This window comes from Castor canadensis, chromosome 5 (genome assembly GCF_047511655.1).
Source record: "Castor canadensis chromosome 5, mCasCan1.hap1v2, whole genome shotgun sequence".
Classification (NCBI taxonomy): domain Eukaryota; kingdom Metazoa; phylum Chordata; class Mammalia; order Rodentia; family Castoridae; genus Castor; species Castor canadensis.
This window is the reverse complement of record NC_133390.1, coordinates 112,586,572-112,600,431: the sequence shown is the minus strand read 5'-3', so window position 1 is coordinate 112,600,431 and position 13,860 is coordinate 112,586,572. Positions and strand designations below refer to the sequence as shown.

Sequence of the window (13,860 nt, the reverse complement as noted above, 5' to 3'; positions counted from 1 at the left end):
CCTCACAAAACTAAAAAGCTTCTGCTCAACAAAAGAAATGGTCTCTAAACTGAAGAGAACACCTACAGAGTGGGAGAAAATATTTGCCAACTATACATCAGACAAAGGACTGATAACCAGAATATACAGGGAACTTAAAAAACTAAATTCTCCCAAAACTAATGAACCAATAAAGAAATGGGCACGTGAACTAAACAGAACTTTCTCAAAAGAAGAAATTCAAATGGCCAGAAAACACATGAAAAAATGCTCACCATCTCTAGCAATAAAGAAAATGCAAATTAAAACCACACTAAGATTCCACCTCACCCCTGTTAGAATAGCCATCATCAGCAACACCACCAACAACAGGTGTTGGCGAGGATGCGGGGAAAAAGGAACCCTCTTACACTGTTGGTGGGAATGTAGACTAGTACAACCACTCTGGAAAAAAATTTGGAGGCTACTTAAAAAGCTGGACATCGATCTACCATTTGATCCAGCAATGCCACTCTTGGGGATATACCCAAAAGTCTGTTACTCCAGAGGCACCTGCACACCCATGTTTATTGCGGCACTATTCACAATAGCCAAGTTATGGAAACAGCCAAGATGCCCCACCACTGACGAATGGATTAAGAAAATGTGGTATCTATACACAATGGAATTTTATGCAGCCATGAAGAAGAACGAAATGTTATCATTTGCTGGTAAATGGATGGAATTGGAGAACATCTTTCTAAGTGAGGTTAGCCTGGCCCAAAAGACCAAAAATCGTATGTTCTCCCTCATACGTGGACATTAGCTCAAGGGCAAACACAACAAGGGGATTGGACTATGAGCACATGATAAAAGCGAGAGCACACAAGGGAGGGGTGAGGATAGGTAAGACACCTAAAAAACTAGCTAGCATTTGTTGCCCTCAACGCAGAGAAACTAAAGCAGATACCTTAAAGCAACTGAGGCCAATAGGAAAAGGGGAACAGGTACTAGAGAAAAGGTTAGATCAAAAAGAATTAACCTAGAAGGTAACACCCATGCACAGGAAATCAATGTGAGTCAATGCCCTGTATAGCTATCCTTATCTCAACCAGCAAAAACCCTTGTTCCTTCCTATTATTGCTTATACTCTCTCTACAACAAAATTAGAAATAAGGGCAAAATAGTTTCTGCTGGGTATTTGGGGGGGGAGAGGGAGGGGGCTGAGTGGGTAGTAAGGGAGAGGGTGGGGGCAGGGGGGAGAAATGAACCAAGCCTTGTATGCACATATGAATAATAAAAGAAAAATGAAAAAAAAAAAGGTGGAAAAAAAAAAAAAGAACAATTAACTTAGAAGGTAACACACATGCACAGGAAATCAATGCGAGTCAACTCCCTGTATAGCTATCCTTATCTCAACTAGCAAAAACCCTTGGTCCTTCCTATCATTGCTTATACTCTCTCTTCAACAAAATTAGAGATAAAGGCAAAATAGTTTCTGCTGGGTAGCAAGGGGTAAGGGAGGAAAGGCAGGGAGTGGGGGGAAGGGGGGAGAAATGACCCAAACATTGTATGCACATATGAATAAAATAAAAATTAAAAAAAAAGAATGGGGACAAAGGTAGAAAGGAGAAAAATGGAGGGAATGAACCAATTCAGGAAATAATACATATACACATGGAAATGTCATAATGAAATTCCCTGCATAGTTATATATGCAAACAAAATGTTTTCTTTCAAAAATGAAGGACAGGAAGTTTGGTTCCAGTGGGGGGAGGTTAAAAGGAAAGGATGAAGGAGGATGAATATGGTGGGAATATTATATACTCATGTATGAAAATGGAATAATGAGACTCATTGAAACTATTCAAAGAATGGGAGAAGAGGGATAAAGGAGAATGATGGACACATTTGCTCCATGGCACCTTAGCAATACCAGTCAGCTGGCCACACTTTACTGTCCACATGCAAGTCCTTTCCTTTGCTTCATCCCTATGGAAGGATTTCTCATTTGTTAGTTAAATATTATCTTCCCCTGGCCATGGAAGATTCCAAAAAACTCTCCCATTCCTAGATCAGTGGTGAAATCCTGGGCCCAAGTCTGTCTTTCCACAATTGGCTCTACCTTCATAAGTGACTTTACAATGACATACTCTTGGACTTGACCAACGGACATCTAAATTTGTCAAATGTTAAAGTAGTCTCCATTTCCTAAAAGATAAGTAGCTCACAGGTCTGCCATCATGCTTTCAATATGTTGTTGACAAGACTTAAGATTGATTGTCAGAGAAACCCCCACACCCCCACAGCTATGCTTTGAGTGTGGCTTCATCCAAACAAAATGGCACACTGGGTAACAGACACCTCTCAATAAAAGCCTGAGAATCCCTCTCTTGAGCTGTAAGGGTTTAGTCCATGGCCTTTCTCAGAACTATTTGGAATGATCCTCATTCATTTTTTATCTCTCCTTCTTACAAGAAGGCAGCTGTCTTAAGTAATTACCCCTCATATTGCCAAGAATACCACTTTGCAAAGGTAGGTTTATCACCTAAGTTTGTTTGTCTTAACCTTTCAGGGACATTCTGTATAAGAGACCAAAAATCATGAACATGGATTATGTTGCTATATTAATAACTAAAAACCAACATCCTATACTTGGCAAATTCTTTTTAATATACCCCATCCTTCTCTAGTCAGGAATTTCGTTCAGTGTTGATGAGTCTCTTGACTTGTATGGCAGCATTGGTATGCACTGTTTGCATATTTCTCAGAATAATAGTCAATTTTACCAGGCCAAAAGTAATTGCATCCTCCAAATGTCATAGAATTAATCAAAGATAAGGCAAAGCATAGGGAAAGCAATGTCCATACTCCCACAGAGGTCTTTTATGAAATTCACAACAATGGACTCTCATACCTTATTTTGCCCTAATAACACCCTGCATGACTGGGTTTTCTTTCTTTTGGTAAATGCACAAGTGAAGAAACATAAGTTTGCATAGTTAGTACATGCTAAAGTACAGACAAAAAAGCCCGTGTTCTGTCTTAGACCTTGTAGAGGGAAAGGACATGGACCATGTCCAGCTCCAGCACCTTCACTGATTGTCCCTCTCTTCCTCCCTTGGGTCCTCAGGCCCCTCATCACCAAACAGTGTTCTTTACACTCAGCAGCCTTTTCTCAGAATGTGAGTGGTGGGCAATGCTGTGGTTCTGGGTGAGACGTTCATGACTCAAATTCAATGACAGGTTAACAACATGCTGCAAGAGCAAGCAGCAATTTGTGTTGTCACGTAGCAAGGTGAGATTTTCTTTGACAATACTTTGAACCTAACTTACTGTTTCCATAGAACTCTGACTTCAAGAACCCCAGATTCAGGCAAAAAGTACCAGATGAATGTTGGTGCAAATGGCCACTGGTGTTTAATCCCATGTGACCACATCTAGACTCTAGATCTGAGATGGTGAACTGTGTGTTTACCACTTCTGCAGCTATGTATGAAGTTTATAGTTCTCTAAGGACCCTGGTGAAGGTCACTCCCTCCCAGGAACAGTAACCTGTTTTGTCCAGGCTTGTCTTTGCCTTTAAGCAAACACCTGAGCCCATAAAGGTTCTAAGAACCATCTTACCAAGCAAGACTAAGAGCCTTTAAAGTCTGTCATTTGGTTTCCAGGAGAAGCTCACATCCTTAGTCTTCTTCTGCGTGCTCTTGAGCAGCCTGATCATAACAGCCATGGTGGTGACCTAGACTACAGTCCTTTGGTCAGACAGAGCTTGTCAGATGTTGCTTGACTTTTTTATTTCTCAGTGTCAATCCTTAGCTGTATAATCATTTGGAGTCCTAGGTAATGTTCATGTCATGCCAGGAGATGAATGGACACACAGATCATCTTTATCTTCTCATTTCTTACACTAAATTATCTTTGTGAATAGTAGATAAATAACACTATTATTCTTTTTATGTGTTTGAATTGCTCTTTTTCCTTAGGAAATGTATACTAGTTGTTGTAATGACATCTCCAACTGTTAAAAATCACTACCTGTAATTTGAATTTTAACACATCATGACAATATGGCTTATGTGTGTCTTGATTGTGAGAAGGAATAAAGAATTAAAATAAGCAAGTATTCCTAAGTGTTGTTATAAACTTCGAGTTATTGATGAGAGGTCTTGAGATGCTTAGAAGGAGGATTTTATTAAACTCTTAGTGGTCTTTTATTCTAATGAAGCCCAGGAAGAAAGCAACATTATTGTGTTTTTTAATAGAATAAGAATTTACAAAGTCATACTTGTTAATGGACCCATATATTGTAAGAGAGAATTGAATTCAGATCATATTATGATAGAATGAAACATATTAAGATCGTTTAATAAAACTTTAAGATTCATTTTGCATGCCTTTAATTAGACAGTCATAGCAGCTGGTTCAGTTTTAAAAAACATCTTTTTGTCTTTAATAGAGCTTTAGTGTTAACTCTTGAATACCTGTCAGTCAGACTTTGAATGTCACATCAACTTTTTAATAGTCATTTAAGAACCATCCTAAAGATGTTCACAAACACACATGCACATGCACAGGCTTTATATTAGGCATGTCAAAATGTCAATTTAAACTCAAAAATGAGAAAAGTCTGTAATAAATAGTCAGTTATTTTTTTAAAATTCAAGGGCAAATTATGTTTTTGCTCAATACTCAATGCTTAATAGGTCAGTACACAAAATAACACACCTAACAATTATGTTAATTCACAGTGCAGCTCAGATAAGCAGGTACCCATTGGTTTGCTGTAGTTTTCCTAGGGGCTAACAAGAAGGACTTAAGGATTTTTATTCTTAAAGAAGTCATAGCAAATCTCCTTGAAACTCTAGCTTTTGGTTTTTTTCTTATGGGTAGACTAAAGAGTTTTCCAAATGCTTGATTCAGGTGTGTATCCACTATCCAACTCAGAGTTCAATGCAATAGAGACAATTAACTTTCAGCCTCTTAGAGATGACTAAAATATCTTCTTGGTGATTATTTTTTTTCATTGCCTTTCTTAAAAAATTTTTTTGGCATATAATAGTTATACAGGAGAATACATTGTTAAGTTTACATATGTGCTTACAACATATTTTAGTTAGACTTACCCCCCGTGGTGATGATTTTTTAGTCACTAATAAGTGAATTTTAAATCTTCTATTTTTCTGAGAATTCTAAACCAACAGAAGGATGTACACACCAACTTGGCACATTTTTATACAACATGGTAAAGTAGTTTTCACCAGTTTTTCAGTTGGTACATGTGTTTGCACATTTACTGATTTTTTTCCCCTGTCCTGGACAACCTGAGTGAGAAATAAGACCAAATCTCCATGGAAACACAACACAATGCTTACTCCCAGATGACCCAGAGGCTCAGGTAATTGGTACTGGAATGAAGGCAGCAATGGCATTTGACCAAATTAGGGAGGAAGAAGCTGACCCGACTGTCCCAGTCCCTGAATTCTGAGGCTCAGCATGGAGACCTACTGAGCTTCTCTTCCAAGAATAATCTCTTTTCAATTTATGAGTTTCAGGCGAGGGACTTTCATCTTCCACACACTGAGACAGATGGACAGATGCTACAGAATTAGTGGGAAAAGAACCTAAATTCAACTAGCATCTATTCTCTATTTGCCATGGCTGGATCAATGTCATGGTTCTAAAACTGGTAGAGCTGGGATTTGAATTCTGCTCTACTTAGCTGCAAAGAACATTTCTTTCCACTACACATGAAATAATGACATTAAAAAAAGAAGAAAACAGAAGAAGATTCTTAACATAAGCATAGTCTCCTCCCCCCTCCCCTTTTCCTGGGGGGAAAGTCAGAAAAAGGAGAGCATGAACATCACCTTGTCCCACCTATGTTTATAAGAAATCAAGGTTGAAAGGCAAGATGAGGAGGGATCACAAAGACACGGTCCTCTTCCCTAAAAATCCCTCCCAAATGCTTAAAGGAGAGCATTTTAAATAAGGTTAATCAATGAATTTCCCAAAAGAAGAATAAACAATGCACTATGGAAATTCAGGGCCAAATTTGAAGGAGAGTTTCAGGAAGGAGATTCAGAAGACAGGAGGGTCTTCAGAATTCAAGGCCTTGGCTATTTCATGGGGCCAGTAATCAGTTTAATGGTCCTTTCCTCTCAGACTCTTAGGTGTGAACAACATTCTCTGACATTTCATTTTGGAGAGGGTGGTCTGGCAGCATAAGGGCTTCTCCAGAAGTCGTCCCCCAGGTCACAGAGCCTCGCTCTCCAAGGCACTATGAAAGGTGCCTTAGACCTGCTTTCAAACCAGAGAGAATAGGATCACAGAGGCAACTTGGGATGGGTTAGAGGCTGACTGTTCCCCTGCAAGCAGGTGGGCTCCAGGCCCCACCCTCAGCTGAAGCAGCTTTGCTCTCACTTGTTTGAAGAGAGTGTTCCGCTGTGTCATAACCCTTTGAAAAGCACCATTCTAGAACATATTTGTCTCAGCACGGGCAAGAGCATAAGATGGGGAAGTGCTTTTGGAGGGAGGGGCAGGCCCTCTGAAGGCTTGTGAAAGAGAGCATGGTGATAGCCCCCTCCTATGATGAAGACGTGGAAACAGATTGTGGTGTTAAAATAAAGCAGTGCCTCCTCCCCGGACCTGATCTACAGTCACACATCACCCTCACTACCACCCCCGAGGGTCAGAGAGAGCTGAGGGAGTGTGCAAAGGCGAAGGGGAAGGTCTGTGGGCCTGCCGTACACAGAAGCAGGTTGGTGGAGGGGAGCAGAGGCAGCTCCTGCTCCAGCCCAGTGTGTGAGGCTGAGTCTCTGGGACACCTGGGGAGGTCCTTGTTGAGCTCCACCAACTTCTGAAGCTTAGGTGGGGCGGAGGCTCTCCTAGGCTCCCTGTGAACCTACAAGTGTCCATTGCTCTTCTGCACGAGCCCTTTATTACATAAAGAGTCTGTGTCAAATACTTTGCTCTCCAGAGAGGAGCCATGTCATTGCGAATTACTTTATTAATAACATTAGCTGATAAATTAGAGCAGTAGCTACTATACTAAAATAAACTTTTGAATTATGGAAAATGTGGACACCAATCTTGCCCTGTCAAGTAGGGCCTTTCACTTAGCTAAGACAGTCATTCTTTACAAATGCCACATGGCCTTGTTTGCTTTCAGTACCCTTGTTCTCCTAAGTGGATTTACCTGGCTTTGAGATACTGGTAAGGATGCCCTTGTGCAGATGCTGTTGGATGACTCAGCCAAGGGTAGGTATATCATATAGAACAGTAATTTCTCTGAGGAAGAATGATATCTGCCACCTGAGAGCAACTTATAAAGATTACACATACAACCCCATACCAGAAAAATTCTCTCCTTTTCATTAATCTTTCATAGAATAAATAATGGTATTGGAACGTCAGCATTTAACCCAACAGTTTATCTTGGGCTACATTGATAAAAAGTGCTGTCAAGAAGAATGTGAACTACTTCATTAGCCATTCTCACAGCCCACATGTTTCAGTCTTATTTGAAAATAACAGAATAGAATTCAGGCAGGATGAGAAAAAAATTCTACTCCACTTGAATAGAGTGGAGTATTCATTCTTCCTTCTAACTTGTGAAATCACCTACCCACCCAGAGCCAGAAATATCTATTGACAGCACATGGTTAGGACCTTCCACAGGTGAGCTGGACTGCCTTGTGGGTAACACTTTGAGCAAAGAGAAAGATAATTTAAAGCTCAAAAAAGTAAGGCAACCTCCCCAAAATGACTTTTACAATAGTTATAAAATCATTGTAATGTGATAGTAGCTGGAACTAAAACCCTAGCACAAGGCAGAAAACAGCCAGTTATATAAAAGACTTACAAATTCCTATGATAGGGTGCTAAGAAGAAAAAAGAAGAGAAGCTGATATTTTTGGCATTTACCATGCCATAAATACTTAAATACCAGGCCACATGGAATGCACGTATTTCTTCATTCCTCTTTCATATGACTAGTGCCTTCTTTTCCTTCAGGAATTTGTTCAAGTGTCATCTTTCCCGGAAGCCTTCCTGACCTGCCTCACCATGCCCTCTCCCCTATCACATCACGCCATAGGGGAATTGTTGATGTTTTACCTATCATCCAAAGAATGGCAGGCCCCTGGGACAATGCTTTGTCTTTGCATATCCTCTATGCCTAACTCTCAGTCTGCTGCACATCAAGCCCTCACAGATGGATGGATGAAGGATGTATGGACAGATTGTTATTAGAGAACCAAAGGGAAAAGGGAACAGTGTGAACAACATAGAAACAAGAAAATGAGAGGTAGGTTCCAGGAACTGCAGAAGTGCAGCTGGCTTGTGTTAAAAGGATGTGGGTAGGAAGGTAATAGGTGACAACTGTTGAAAATAGAAGGTGAACACAGTTTGGAGGATTTTAATGTTAGACTAAGGCAGCTAGACTCATGCTTCCTCATAAGTAATGGGAAGTCATAGGGAGTTTAGCAGGAGGGAAGAGAGATCAGAGCTGTATTTTATAGAGATTAATCTGGCAGCTAGAATATCATTTTAATGATATATTTAAATCCTATGAGAAATTTTCTTTGACTTAATGCAAAGAATTAATCTTGTGTTATGATTTTAAGCAACCCTTGCCATAAATATATCTTTTACCAAAGAGCTTGATATGGCATGTGTAGGCTTATTCTGAGTAAAGCTCTGTTTAGCCGATTTTGTTTCAAGCTATTATTCTTTGTTCTATTCTTCACATAGCTTTGACGCAACTCCCTGAAATCAATTCTGAGCTGCTGTCCAAGGCCCAGCCTGAGTTATGAGCAGGCCCTCACCCACAACAAGGAGTGTCACCAGAGACTCTGAATAGGATTCTCTTAGAAAGCAACACATGGGAACTGAGGTTGTCTAGAAATAATTTTCAAATGACATTCATAAGAGGAGAAAATATCCAATGGTATGAGAAATATTTTAATATTTTATAAGTAATTGAATTCAGAGAATAAGACACTACAAATTAGATTAACAATCATATATTATTTACTTTAACTCCTGTAAGCTAGTTTCTACAACCAAGCATGTGTGCCAAATCAACAAGGGATCACTTCACATTATTTTAGATCAACATTGTACCTTAAAATTGTAAAGTTGCATAATTAAACAGTACCATTAAATGAGCAAGTTCAATTGATATTTTGTTTTTGATAGCATTTATTTCTCTAATTTTCTGATCCTGTTGCAGATCAGAAAAATTATTATAAAAACAAAGTCTGATAAGGTAGTGTTGAGCAATATGGCATGAAAGGAGATAATGGAGCCTTTCATGTTAGCCAGATGGACTTCTGCACTTATCTTTTTTTTCCTGGGAATTACATTGTTTAGACACAAACTTGTGTACTATTCTATTTTCCTTGTCTGCAACAAGAACACATTTACAATGGTGCAAACTGTAACATAGTTTAGTAACAACTACCCAGGAATGTTTAAATTGCATAAAGATGATGGAGTAGTACAATTTTAACTCATTCCAAATGCAACTGGGGAAAAGTAATTATCAGATGTGCAATGGGGTTTCATCATAGTATTCCACACATGCATATATTATAGTTTGGTCAGTTTTTCTTTTCTCTGTCCCTCCTCTGAACTATTTTAAAGTTATTAGTGCATTTTAATACGCCATCTTCATACATAGACAAATGTACTTAGGTATTTTTCACCTCTCATCATTCTCTTTCCCTTACCCCACTTCTTCCTCCTCACAGTCAGTCCCACAATTACTTTTATGTATAAATAGTGTGTGTGTGTGTGTGTTTTAGGTCTAGAGTTTATATATGAGAGAAAACATGCAATATTTCTGAAACTGGTTAACATAATGATCTCCAGTTCCATTCATTTTCTTGCAAATGACATGACTTCATTCTTCCTTATGACTGAATAATACTATATTGTATATATGCACCATATTTTCTCCATACTTTCATAAGTTACAGGGCACATAGGCTAACTCCAAAGCTTGGCTACTGTGAACAGTGCTGCAATAAACCTGAGTGTGCAGGTGTCTCTGTTGTATCCTGACTTACATCTCTTTGGCTATATGCCCAAGAGTGGTATCACTGGATCATAGGGAACTTTTATTTTTAGTTTTCTGAGGATCCTGCATTTGGGTTTCCATAGTGGCATAATTAATTTACATTCTCACAAACAGTGTGTAAGGGTACTGTTCTGCATCATCCTCACCAGCATTTCTTGTTGTTTGTTCTTGATGATAGCCATTCTGACTGGTGTGAGGTGAAATCTCAATGTCATTTTGATTTGTATTTTCTTTATGGGCAGGGATGTTGAACATTTGTACATGTTTCATTGACAATTTCTACTTCTTTTGGAGACATGCCTGTAGCAGGAAAGAACAGACTCTGCCTTTGGTTGTTTTTTGTTGTTGTTGCTTGATTTTGTGTTCTTTTTTCCCTCTCTTTCCAACCCCCAGAGATCTCCCCAACTCCATTGACCAAACGAAGTTCCAATGAAGATTCAGTGGACTTACCAAATCCATGAGGATGTAGTTTGCTTCAGAGATACTGTACTGTTTGAATGGAGGGGGAGGGAGAGGGCCACACGCAACTTTTGACAACTTTGGGAGAAGAATGCAGGCTTCCTAGGCATGAACCTTGGGTGGAGTCAGTCACCAACAGCCTCTGAGCTGCTACTGCAGGAAGCAATCCTGCAGAAGCAGCCCACCCACAGAGTTTGGAGTCTCCAAGCCCTGGAAAAGCTACTGTGCTGAGAAAAGTCACCTTGCTAAGAACCACCACTATACACCTCCCCAAGCAACCTCACTGGTAGAGTTAGGAGTCCCTGCCCACCAGAAGGGTCTTGGAGTTGTGAAATCTAATCTGCTTGGTCATACTCTCAAGAAGGAGCTCTTCCCATAGGGTCCTGACCCCTAGAAGTCCCACTTCTGAAGCTGTTGCTATACCAACCACAGCTGACCCAAAACACCCAGGCTGTACCTAGAGGGGAATTTTTGCAAGCCCCTGCCCAGAGGTCATAGGTACCAAAAATAACAGGGGAGCCACAGATAGATATTTGAGGGTCAAAGATTGCATGAAAAAGCTGGACACAAGGACAGGGCCCAGACTTTATCCATACTTCTCACTAGAAATATAGACTTTTGTTTCATTTGTTTTTGTTTTGTTTTTTTTTCCTTCTTTCCAAAACCATTCTGTATTTCTCTGCAATAATTACATAGTGCTCCCATACTATTTCCTATATCTTCTCTCCTCATTCCTTCCTTCCTTTCCCCACCTTTCTTTCATTATTTAATTTTTAATATCTCTACTTTTAACCATTGATAAGACCTCCGTTTACCCCCTAAGAAGACAAGCTTCTTTCTTTTACAATCTTATTGGGTAGGTAGTTAAAGTTTCCAATTGTTTCTTAATACATTTAAATATCTCCCTGTCTTGGCAGTACTGGGAATTGAACTAAGGGTCTCACATTTGCTGGGCAGGTACTCTCCCACCTAAGGCATTTTGTCAGCCCTAAACATCCCCTTAATTGTTGAATTGTTGATTTTGTGACTGAGGTCAGCTCTTTTCCATCTGAGTGGAAGTAAAAGAAAAATGCACTCTAACAGAAGTGTGAATCACAAGATAAAAAAAATAAGCAATACGAAAAATAAGAAAATGTCATTCCTTCAAAAACCTCATAACTAAATAACTGAATTCAATGATATTAAGTTGGCTGAAATGTCACCTAAAAATTCAAAATATCAAACATCTGCAATGCAGGACACCCACAAAACCCTAAGATGAATAATGGTAAAAGAAAAGGAAAAGCAACAGTAAACTCAAACTGGGAAAAAGTCAATGAAATCACAGGAAACAGTAAGTACTTGTTAATATTATCCCTACTATAATGAAATTATCTTTTTAAAGACCACATTTCACAAAAAATGTATCACACTGAGATTGAAATATTTTGAACATAAAAATAAACCAAGTCACTAGGCATGAGCCGTCTTCTAGCATTTTTTAAATTTCAAGGTGAATCACTGAGAATGCTCAAGTTGTATATATAAGTGAAAAAGAAATTAATTTATAGATTTTCATTTTCCTATTTTGTATAGTTGACAATTACCCTCTATTTCCCAAAGATATCCCTGTAAATGAAGGGCTAAATAAATAAATAAATAAGTGAAATTAATGAATGAAGGTCTAGAGAAAGCGGTTTCCCGCTGTTCACACTGTATGTGATGCAGTGAAGATGATGACAGATGCTCATCCAGAACGTGCTGGAGTACTGTGACCCTCCAAGAACGACCACTCTGAGTTTTGCTGAATCATGAACTTCCTAGTTAAACTGCAGGGACCCCATACCTTTCTCTGGTCTGGAATGGTCGTTCTTTACAAATCAGTAAATAAGCTCCTGACAGACTTATCCTGCTAAGCTGCTCATCATTGCTCCACCTTCTGCTCCCACAGCCTGCAGGAATCTCTGCCCAGTGCGACTCATTGAGATTCATAGACATTATTAAGCTCTCTTGACAAAAGAACTCTTTCTGATCTTGTTGAATTTCTAGAGTCAAATATACACAGGCATTTTTGATTTATCAGCATTTATAGGCATTCTTTTTCCTATATTTTTAATTGACATATACATAAATACATAGAGGTCATTTTCAAAGTTTCCTATCTGTAAGATTAATAATATTTTTGTCCTATTTCCACATCGGAAATAAATTCCAATTAACTCTGCATAATCAGAAGGTAAGTATCTGTCATTTGTTGTTAAAAAATCTCACATTCTCATTCCTGCTCTAGTTAAACATTTGCTTTTTGTTGTCAAGGTCTTTACCATGTGATCTATTTTACTGCTGTACTAATGTCTTAATCTTCTTTGTTTTTTATTTCTTAAGCAGAAAAAGTTTTGAAACTCAACCACTTATTATCCTCCAGGAAAGCATGGAGAAGGCAGGCGTTTTTCTATCTGAGAAACTTGTCCAGAATGAACTGAGTGTTGGAGCTATTTCAGTTCCTTCAATGTGCTGTACATGCCAGTCAGTCCTTGGAAACATAAATTATCTTCCATGAATCCTCTAAACTCACTCTAAGTATAAATAGCCCAGAGAGGTCAAAGCCTAGAAAATGGATTCATTGAAAATCCCTTATATAGAATACATCTCAAAAGTAGTAGTGAAACTGGGCATTGGTGGCTCATGCCTATAATCCTAGCTAGTCAAGAGGCAGAGGTCAGGAGGATCCTGGTTCAAAGCTAGCCAAGGCAGATAGTTTGCAAAACCCTATCTCAAAAAGACCTTTCATGAAAAAAGGGCTTGGTGGAGTGGCTCAAGAGTTCAAACCTCAATATTGCAAATAAATAAATAAATAAATAAATAATTGGTAGTGATAAAATGGCCTTAGAGTATGCAGATAATATTACATATGAGAAGCATTTTTAATTTTAGAAAATCATTTTTTCTTCCCCATTTCAGCCTTTCCTGCACTGGCATTTTCCAGCAACATGCTGCTTTCTTTCTCCTCTCACTTGAGAAAGGTGGTATTTATCCTTGTAAATCTCAAAACAATTCAGCAGTGAGAAAACTGAAGCTACTGAGGTGAACCAATCAAGAAGATTGTGACTTGGATGAAGTTGGCAAAACCACTGGTGTATAATTCTTCTAAGCAATAGTACCACCTTGGAAGAGAATTTTGTCTTCACCCATTCAGTTCCTTACCTCTCACCCTCCAGATTTGAAAAATAGGCAGCAAAGGACTGAGGATAAGAAGGGAAACAGAAACAATAACCATGTTTTCTGAGGCTGAGAAAGGTTTTGGGCATTTTCCTGGATGAAGGTTCTAAGGGAAAATTTGGCTTACAAGAAAAATCATTTGAAATGAGTTTTTGGTAGTC

The 13,860-nt window shown here is 38.9% G+C and overlaps 1 pseudogene; it reads left to right on the top strand.

Moving 5' to 3' along the window:
• Nucleotides 1-6,527: 6,527 nt before the first annotated feature.
• The window catches only part of LOC109680327 (ribulose-phosphate 3-epimerase pseudogene), a 34,466-nt pseudogene continuing 27,133 nt past the window's right edge, over nucleotides 6,528-13,860 (top strand).